Here is a 10,525-nt window from a genome sequence, read left to right as displayed (position 1 = left end):
AAGTAGCCAAGAGGTTGCTGAGAAAGGAACTTGCCTAGGCTACTCGTGCGGAGAGGGCAGGGCTGGGGGGTCTGGTTTTGGACAAAGGTTCGGTGGAAGTGTCTCAGGTTAGGCGTGGAAGGCTTGGAGGATAAAGGATAAGCTTATTTAGGGTGGGGTTTTATGGCTTGGTTCTGGAGCTGGCTTGGAGAGAGGGGGAGGAGTAAAACAGACACCCAGCTCAGACCCCCTGGCAGGACCTCTCCAATGCTACTTCTACTTTCTCTGGGCCAGGAGGCAGGCATGAACCGGTACTTCAGGCTGTGTTCCAGGACAGCAGAAAGCGAATGTCTGTTTACAGAAACGTGAAGACCAGGGAATACGTTTCTGGTTTGAATCCATTTAAACTGGGACTAAGTGATGTGGTCGTGGTTCCTCTCATTTACAGCCTTCAATAATTCCAATGGTCTTGATATAAAAATGTATCTTTTGTTTTCTTCCCTCATTTGTTGGTTCATTCGTTAAACAGCTCTATGGAGGTCCAGTGCTGGGCTCAGATGACTTGGGTAAATCAGACTTGCTGCCCTTAGGACACCCATGATCTGCTACCGACCTGTGGGCCTGCAGGTCATGCACCTACGTCTGGATCCCTTTGGGACCTGTGAAATGTACATCCCCAGGCCTGCTCTCTGGAAATATAAATCTGGTAGGTGGGAGAGGTGTGAAACATTTTTAGAAAAACTTTAGGTGGTTATTTTTATATCTCTAAATTTGCGCACTGTGCTTTGGAAAAGGGTACAATTCTATGGCCTGAACATAAGTTTACAGTGGAAATTAGACAATACTTTGGGCTGATCTAGAATGAAAATCTTCACCTGAAGTCTTCTGAGATGCTTCTGAGTCTGTGTGGAGGGAACATTATGTAGCTTTAAATATATGTATATATATATGTTAAAGGAAGAGGTGGGTCTTAAGTTAGAAAAAGATAATAAATTAGGCTTAAAGAAAGGAGGGACATGATAGAATTGATAGTACAGAGCAATGGAACAGAAAATCAAGCTAGAGAAGATCCACAAAGCTAAAGGTTCTTTGACAAATCCTTGAGACATCATGATTGAGAAAACAAGAAAGCATGTAAAAAGTATCAGGGGCAAAGGGGGCACTACACTACATCACATTCAGTTAGAGTCAGGGGCTCTTAGAGTTATAATTTTATGCTTGCAATTTTGAATTTTTTGATACAATGGAATAATTCTTGGAAGCTAAAATTTACCAAAAGTCACGGAGAATATAGATTATCTGGGCAATCTTGTAACTCTTAAACAGACTCAATTTGTAATTTGAAAACTTTATGCAGAGAGATCTCCAGGAGGCTAGGGAGATGGCGTCAGTGGATCATAACACTTGCACTGCAAGCACGAAACCCTGAGTTCAAATCTGTAGCAACCATGGAAAAGCATGGCCTGGCTGTGCCTGTGTATAACAACACCATTGGTGGGCAGAGGCAAGTGGAGCCAGAGAACTTGCTGGCCACCCATCCTAGCCAAACACAGTGAGCTTCCAGTTCAGTGAGAGACCCTTTCTCAACACATTTACATGGAGAGCAATAGAGGAAAACACCTGACGTTCTGCTCTGGCCTCTGTGTGCATGCATACTCATACACTCTTTCTCTCCAGAGACTGTCCAATAGTAAATTTTGCAAAATAGTCAGATAACCCAACCCCCCCACTAATTTTCTAATTTTACATAAATTCTTCAGGGGATTGAAGAAAACTTATGATTGTTCAACAGGTGCAAAAGCAAAGTACCCAAACAACCAACCAACTCATAGGGAACTTAAATTTTCTAAGAATTTGAAGAAACTTATTAAAATACCATAGTTTCAAACATCATACCTTAATGGGGAAACATCGGATGCTTGTTGTGCTGGTTACCTCTTGTCAATTTGAGAGACACCTAGAAAGAGAGAACTTCAATTAAGGAATCACCTCTAGCACATTGGCCCATGTGCACATCTGTTGGGGGCATTTTCTTGATTACTGATTGAATTGGGAGGGCCCAGACCACTGTGAGCAGTGCCATCCCTGGGCAGGTGGTGCCAGTTTGTGTTAGAAAGCCAGCTGAGCAAATCATGGGAAGCAGGCTAGTAAGTGGCATTCCTCTGTGGTGTCTGCTTCAGCTCCTGCTTCTCTGTTCCTATCCGGATATCCCTCAGTGATGGACCCGGAAGTGTAAGACAAAAAGAAACCGGTTCCTTTTCAAGTTGCTCTCAGCCACAGTTTATTACAGCAACAGCAAAGCAGACTAGGAGACTTTCTAAGATTGGGAACAAGACTAGGTTGCCCACTATAATAATTTTTTTTTCAATTATACCGAAGGTTTTGGCCAGTGCAAGAAAAGAAAAAAAGGCTCAAGATAGGGGCTGGAGAAACAGCGTAGTGGTTAAGAATGCTGACTGTTCTTCCAGACGACCTGGGTTTAATTTCCAACACCCACATGGCAGCTCACAAATGTCTGTGACTTCAGTTCCAGGGGACCCAACCCTTCACACAGACATACATGCAGGCAAAACACCAATGCACATAAAATAAAAGTTTAACAAATATTTTAAAAGGTTCATGATAAAAATTTCAGTATAGGGCATGGAATACCTCTCTATGAGCTTTTGGTCAAAAAAGCTCCAGGTGTCTCCTTGGCTACCCACCAAAACTATACAGTAAAGCTCTACCACACATTTTGATTGCAGGGCATAGAGAATTCAATTTCAAACTGAAAAGGACACTTCTTCCTCCTTTCTGGCTAGCTTTCATAGTGCCAGAAGGTGCTTGGCAGGTGCCTGAGGGAGAAAAACTATCAATGGTCTTACCAAGTGTGGCCCTTGCATGCTACAATTATGACCTGCCAGGCAAGAAGTATCCATTGGCGCAATAGTGGCACAACTGTTATGGGGTAACTAAGCACTTTCTGATTGGACCCGAGGCCTGCTCAATAGAAGAAATTTTCATTCCATGTGCTATAATTCTGGTCAGAAGCCCATGGCTGGGAAGATCATAGACCCTAGGGTAGAACTTGCTATTGTTATTTTGCTAAAGGGTCATGCTGCCAAATTACTTTCTAAATATGATTGTTTTCTATTGCACATGTATATAGAATTCTCCAAAGTAAAAAAATAAAATTAAAAATCAGTTATATACATAAACATATTTTTTTGGTATTTCGGTTATACAAAAATAAAGGTGTCTGATAAAGAAACAGAAAAAAGACATGAGAAAAGTAAGCATGCAAATATTTACAAATTTGACTGTGTATAGAAAATTAAAATGCATTTAAGGTTATTAGAATTAGAAAAATTATCAGGGTTACGAGACAGGGTTAATAGCAAATCTAGGCCTTCCTCCTCTCTAAATGCTCCCAATGATGAGTGAGGGAAATGAAGAAGACATTATTAAAAGTTCTTCTCTTCTTTGAGAATTTAATGTATACAATGAGATATGATCCTATTTCATATCCTTCTCACCTTTCCCCTCCGATTCTCCCTGCATCCCACCCAACACCTCTCCCTCATAAATTCATGTTGTAGTAGTCTAAATGAGAAGTGTTCCAAATAGGCTCAGGTATTTGAATATTGGGGTTCCCTGTTGGTGGTGCTGTTTGGGGAGATTTAGGTGGTGCAACCTTGCTGGAGAAAGTACATCACTCTAGGTGGACATTGAGACTAAAAGTCTCATGCCATTTTCTGCTCGTTATCTCTGCTTCATGCTTAGGATTCAAGGTGTGAGCCCTCAGCTTCCTGCCTTCTGCCACCCTGGCTGCTACTTGATGCCATACCTCTACCTCATCATTATGGACTCTTGTCCCTCTGGAACCAGAAGTGAAAATAAATTCTCTCTTCTTTAAGGTGCTTTGGTCACCGGGGTTTTATCACAATAATAGAAAAGTTGTGCACGTGCACACACACACACACACACACACACACACACACACACACACACACACACTACTGGTGTGCATGGGTGTGGAATAATCCACTGAAGCATGTTGAACATACTAATGGCCACAACTTCAAAGAAAGATTTCTGTCCCCCCCCCCCTGCTCCCCAAGGAACTAGGAAATACTAGTATCTTCCCAGTAAAGGCCTGGGGACTGGAGATATTCCCTCCTATGTATCCAGGAGTTTGGGCTGGCTTGATCTTGTGTTGATCTTGTGTAGTTGATCACAGCTGGTGTGAGTTCATGAATGCAATGGCCGTGTCATGTCCAGAAGACAGGGTTTTATAGCATTCTTCCTTCTTCTAGCTCTTACATTCTTTCTGTCTCCTCTTCTGTGGTGTTTCCCAGCAGGTATAGACTACAAATAGTTATGGGTGGGATTTTGTGTTCACTTCCCCTTCTCAGTGCTCAAATTTTGTTTAGTTTGAACTTGTATAGGTCTTGTGCATGCTGACACAGTCTCTGTGAGTTTATTTGTGTATCAGTTCTGTTGTGACTGTTTCCTAGGAATCATCATCTACCATACTTGACTCTCATAATATTTCCTTCTTTTCTTCCTTATAGATCACTGGTCCTTGAGAGGAGGGGTTTGATAAACATATCCCATTTACAGCCAAGTGCTCTAAAGCCTCTCTCTGCACATTGCCCCATTGTAGATCTCTTTGTTAATTACCATCTACTGCAAGAAGATTCTCCTATGGGGTTTGAGTGTGGTGGTTTGAATAGGTTTAGCTCCCATAGACTCATATGTTAGAATGCTTGGCCTATAAGGTGTGGCACTTTTAGGAGGTGTGGCCTTGTTGAAGTGGGTGTGGCCTTGTGGGAGGAAGTGTGTCATTGTGGGGTGGGCTTTGAGATTTCCTATATTCATGTTCCATCTAGTGTGGAATGAGAGCCTCTTCCTGGCTGCCTGCAGAAGCTAGTCTCCTGACTACCTTTGGATCAAGATGTAGAATTCTCAGCTCCTCCAGGACCATGTCTGCCCTGATGCTGCCATGCTTCCCACAATGAAGACAATGGACTAAACCTCTGAACTGTAAGCCAGCCCCAACTAAATGTTTTCATTTATAAGGGTTGCTTTTGTCATGGTGTCTCTTCACAGCAATGGAAACCCTAACTAAGACTAAGTTGAGTAATACTGTGCCCCATGACTATAGAAATACGTCAGTAAGGAGTCATTTGATTGCTATGTTCCTTTAGCAGAATGATAGTAGTAGGCTTTCTTCTATGCCTATGACCTATGTAGTCTCAAGTTGTTGGCTACTTCATCAGCGTCAAATAGGAGTTCCATCACGTGGAACCAATTTCTTATTTATTTATTTATAATTTATTTATTCAGTTTACATTCTGATCATAGCCCCCTGTCTCTTCCCCTCCTGGCCCTGTCCTCCCTCCCTCATCCTCCATCCCCCTTCGCTTATTCCTCAGAAAACGAGAGCACTCCCTACCAACCCACCCCGGCTTATCAAGTCGCATCAGGACTGAGCATGTAATCTTCCCCTGTGGCCTGGCAAGGCAACCCTGCCAGGGGTAAGTAGTCATAAAACATGCAACAGGGTCCATATCAGAGACAGCTCTTGATCCCCTAACTAGAGGGCCCACATGAAGCCTGAGCTGCCCATTGGCTAAATCTATGTAGAGGAACCTAGGTGCAGTTCATGCATGGTCTTTGGTAGGTCTTCAGACTCCACAAGCCCCTCTGGGCCCAGGTTAGTTGGCTCTGTTGGTCTTCTTGTGAGGCTCCTGTCACCTCCAAGTCCTTCTATCCTTTCCCCACTTTTCCACAAGACTCCCTATGTTTCACCCCATGTTTGGCTGTGGGTCAGACATGTGTCTCAGCTTCGGTTTCAATCAATTGCTGAGTGGAGCCTTTCAGAGGACAGCTACGCTAGGCTCCTGTCTGCGAGTGTGGCAGAGTATTGTTAATAGTGTCAGGGGTTGGTTTTCTTCCATGGGGTGAGTCTCAGGTTGGGCCAGGCATTGGTTGGATATTCTTGCAATTTCTGTTTTATCTTCATCCCTGCATTTTTGGGTCTAAGTTTTGGTGGGTGGGTTGGAGCTCCCCTCCCTCTGCTAGGAGTCCTGTCTAGTTAGAAGGTGTTCTTGTCAGTCTCTATGACTCTTGCTACTAGGAGTCTCAGCTAGAGTCAACCCCATATTCCTCAGAAGCCTACCCCACTAGCCTGTCACAGAGATGCCCTTCTTGCCTATGGTTTCTCTTCTCTCTGCAGGCCCTCTGTCTTCCAGCCCCTGCTCTCCCTTGGCCTCATCTCATGTAATTTGCAGGCAAATGGATGGAACTAGAAAAGATCATCCTGAGTGAAGTAACCCAGACCCAGAAAGACACACATGGTATGTACTCACTTATAAGTGGATGTTAGCCATAAAGTACAGGATAAACATACTACAATTCACAGACTCAAAGAAGATAAGTAACAATGAGGACCCAAGGGGGGATGCTTAAATCTCACTCAGAATCGGAAATAGAATAGACAGTGAAAGTGATTGAAGAGTGGGAACAAGGTAGGAGAGGGAATGCAGAGAGAAATGAGTGTGGAGACATGGAACCAATTGCAAAAAGTGGTTGGTTATTCTTATAACTTTTGTGCTACTATTGCACCAGTGTGTCTTGGGGCCAGGTCTCAGTTGTAGGTCATAGGGTTTTTGTTTTTTGTTTTTTTGTTTTTTGAGACAGGGGTTCTCTATGTTATCTTGGCCATCCTAGACTCAATTTGTAGACCAGGCTGTCCTCAAACTCACAGCAATCTGCCTGCCTCTGCCTCCTGAGTGCTGGGATAAAGGGCAGGTACCACCATGCCCGGCTCGGTCGTAGGGTTGATTATTTTTCTCTTCCAGTTGTACTTGAAGTACCTTCTAGCACTATGAATGCTAATCAGTAGAGGTGAAGCTTCTAGTTGGGCAGCAGCTCAATTTCTCCACATTAGATGGCATAGGTGTTGTTTTCAGCAATAAGGACTTTCCATCGGATTACGGAGGGTAACAAATAACCTTGGCAATAGACTGTGGTAATTGGGCAGGTGGTGCTGTCTATGGGACCCATTTGGCCAATGACTTAAGATGTAACTAGTTCTTGGCACTGGAGGTTTTATTTGGTGGCATAAGACATCTAGTTGGGGCATTGCTTCCTTCATTATATGGTGACTCCATTTAAATTCCTCCCATATATGTATATATTTTAGGACGTTTCTTCAGTAGTAGGTTTCCATATGGTTTTTCAAGTGGCCTCTAGTGTTAGTCAATTTTCATACTTCTTCCTTCACCCTGCACTCATCACCCTCTCCATTTAATCCTTCTATTCTACTTTCCCTTGTATCTCTTTATAACACTATGCTCTATTTTACATTTCCCTGGCAGATCCCTTACTTCCCTCCCGCCATGGTCACTTACTAGGAGCCTAACCTTTGTGGTTATTTGGACAGAAGCATACATACAGAAAGCTTAAAAATCTAACATTCACATGTAAGAGAAAATTTACAATAATTGTTTTGCTTGTTTGTTTTTGTTTTTGGTCTGGGTTAACTCAGTCAGGATGATTGTTTCTATCTCTATCCATTTACCTGCAAATTTCATAATTTCATTTTTCTTAATAGATGAATAGTATTCTGCTGTGTAAATGTACCACATTTTCATTTTCCATTCATCAGTTGATGTGTGTCTAGGTTGTTTCCAATTTCTGGCCATTATGAATAGAGTGGCAATGAACATGCATGAGCAATTATCTCTGTAGTAGGATGTAGAGTCCTTTGGGTATATGCCCAAGAGTGCTATAGCTGAGCTTGTGATAGATTGATTTTCAGCTTTTTGAGAAACCTTCACACTCATTTCCATAGTGGCTGTACCAGTTTGCACTCTCACCAGTAATGGATAAGTGCTCCCTTTTTCCTGTATTCAAACTAGCATGTGCTGTCATTTGTTTTATTGATCTTGGCCATTCTGACTAGGGTAAGATAAAATCTCAAAGTAGTTTTAATTTGCATTCCTCTGACAGCAAAGGATGTTGAACATTTCTTTAAGTGTTTCTCAGCCATTTGGGTTTCATCTTTTCGGAACTCTGTATTTAGTTCTTTATCCTATTTTTAAATTGGGTTATTTGTTTGCTTGTTCGGGTTTTATTTATATATTTATTTTAGCCCCTTGTTTACTTGAGATATTAACCTTATCCCAGATGTATAATTAGTAAAGATCTTTTCCTATTCTGTAGGCTGCCACGTTGGTGGAATGATAGTGTCCTTTGCTGTACAGAAGCTTTTTAGCTTCATGAGGTCTCATTTGTTAATTGTTGGGCTTAATGCCCGTGCTATCAATATCCTGTTCAGAAAGTCCTTTCCTGTGCCATTGAGTTCAAGCCTATTCCCTGTTCTCTTTTCTATCAGGTTCAGGGGATCTGATGTTGAGGTCCTTGGTCCATTTGGGGTTGAGTTTTATACAGAGTGATAAGTATGAATCTATTTGGATTCTTCTACATGTAGCCATCCAGCTTAACTAGCACTGTTTGTTGAAGATGCTGTCTTTTCTCCAGTGTATATTTTTGGCTTCTTTGTAAATAATCAAGTGTCTGTAGGTGTGTGGAATTATGTCTGGGTTTTCAATTTTATTCAGCTTATCAATGTGTCTTTTTTATGACATTAAAATGCTGTTTTTATTATTATAGCTCTATAGTTTGGAATCTGGGATGATGATACCTCCAGTATTTCTTTTATTATTCAGGACTATTTTATTTATTTAATTTTTTTTGCATTTCTGTAAGAAGTTGAAGATTGTTTTTTTCAATTTCTGTTAAGAAATATATTGAAATATTGAATCTATAGATTGGTTTTGGTTGGATGACCATTTACTCCTATTGCTCCATGAGCATAAGAGTATTTTGGTGTCGTCTTCAATTTCTTTCTTCAATGTCTTAAATTTTTTATTATATAAGTCTTTCATTTGCTTGATTAGAGTTACCCCAAGATATATTATTTTTTGAGGCTATTGTGTAAGGCAGTCTTTCTCTGATTTCTTTCTCAGTATGTGTTTAATTTGCATATAGAGAGGCTACTGGTTTTTATGTATTAATTTTGTATCCTGCTACTTTTCTGAAAGTGTTTATCAGCCAAAGAAGTTTCCTGGTGGGGTCTTTTGGGTTCATTATGTGTAAAATTATATCATCTGTGAATAGGAATACTTTAACTTCTTCTTTTCCAGTTTGTATCCCCTTGATTTCCTTCAGCTGTTCAATTGTTCTAGCTAGGGCTTCAACTACTATATCTAACAGGTATGGAGAGAGTGGACATCCTTGTTTTGTATATGATTTTGGCAGAAATGCCTTGAGCTCTCCATTTAGGATAATGCTGGCTGTATAGGCTTGTTGTAAATTGCCTTTACTGTGTTGAGGTATGTGCCTTGTATCCTTAGTCTCCACAAGATTTATCATAAAGGGATGTTAAATTTTGTCAAAGGTCTTTTCTCCATCCAATGAGATGATCATGTGGTTTTTGTCTTTCAGTCTGTTTGTGTGGTGAGTTACACTGATTGCTTTACGCATGTTGAGCCATTCTTGCATCTTTGGAATGAAGCCAACTTGAGATGGTGGTGGGTAATCTTTTTTTTCCTTTTATTGAAAATGGATTTTTTTCCACATAATATAAGCCAATTAAGATTTTTCCCTTCCCTCTACTCTTCCCAGTTCCTCCCTACCTTTGCGCCCATCTGGATCCACTCCCCTTTTATCTCTAATTAGCAAACAAACATGTTTCTAAGGTATAGTAATAATATAAAATAAAACAAAAAATAGCACATTGGAATTGAACAAAACATAGAAACAGAAGGAAAAGAGCCCTGGAGAAAGCACAAGATTCAGGGACCCACTCATTTGCACAATCAGGAATTTCATGAAAACACACAGAGGATCTGATACAGTCTTGTGTGCATGCTGTGTGTGCTGCCTCAGTCTTTGTGAGTTCACATGAGCTTTGACTATGTTGATTTAGAGGGCCTTGTTTTCTCGGTGTCCTCCATCCCCTCTGGCTTTTACACTCTTTCTGCCTCCTCTTCCACAGGGTTCTCTGAAGGGAGGAATTTGATGGTGACATCCCATTTAGGTCTGAGTGTTCCGAGGTCTCTCACTCTCTGCATTATGTCTGCCTGTGAGTCTTTGTGTTTGTTCTCATCTGCTGCAGGAGGAAGCTTCTCTGATGACAGCTGAGCAAGGCATTGATCTATGAGTATAGCAGAATGTCATTAGGAGTCATTTTATTGCTACTTTCCCTTAGTAGAACAGTAGCAGCTGATTATAATAACCCAGGTCCTTAGGCTATCTAGTCTTAGGTTCTTGATCACATAAGCAGTGTTGGGTATGGATTCTGTCTTGTGTAGTGAGCCTTAAGTCAAATCAGATTTGGTTGGTTATTCCCGCAAGCTTTGTGCCCATTACATTAGTATATATTGCAAGCATGATACCATTGTAGATCAAAGGGTTTGTGGCTGCAATGGCATTTTTGTTGCTCCTTTGGTAGTGTATAGAGTACTTTCCTATACACAAGACCCTAGAATGT

General features: G+C 41.3%; 1 protein-coding gene across 1 annotated transcript in view; it reads left to right on the top strand.

Moving 5' to 3' along the window:
- CLDN34 (claudin 34) overlaps positions 1-10,525 on the top strand; it is a 163,742-nt gene that overhangs the window by 26,788 nt on the left and 126,429 nt on the right. The window contains exons 4-7 of the mRNA XM_084790601.1: positions 509-685; positions 4,854-5,007; positions 6,203-6,323; positions 9,478-9,563. The gene's annotated coding sequence lies outside the window, so the exon portion shown is untranslated. The remainder of the gene's footprint in view (positions 1-508; positions 686-4,853; positions 5,008-6,202; positions 6,324-9,477; positions 9,564-10,525) is intronic.

The sequence above is a fragment of the Acomys minous genome, assembly GCF_964271855.1.
Source record: "Acomys minous genome assembly, chromosome: 7".
NCBI lineage: Eukaryota > Metazoa > Chordata > Mammalia > Rodentia > Muridae > Acomys > Acomys minous.
This window is presented reverse-complemented; position numbering and strand designations above follow the sequence as displayed.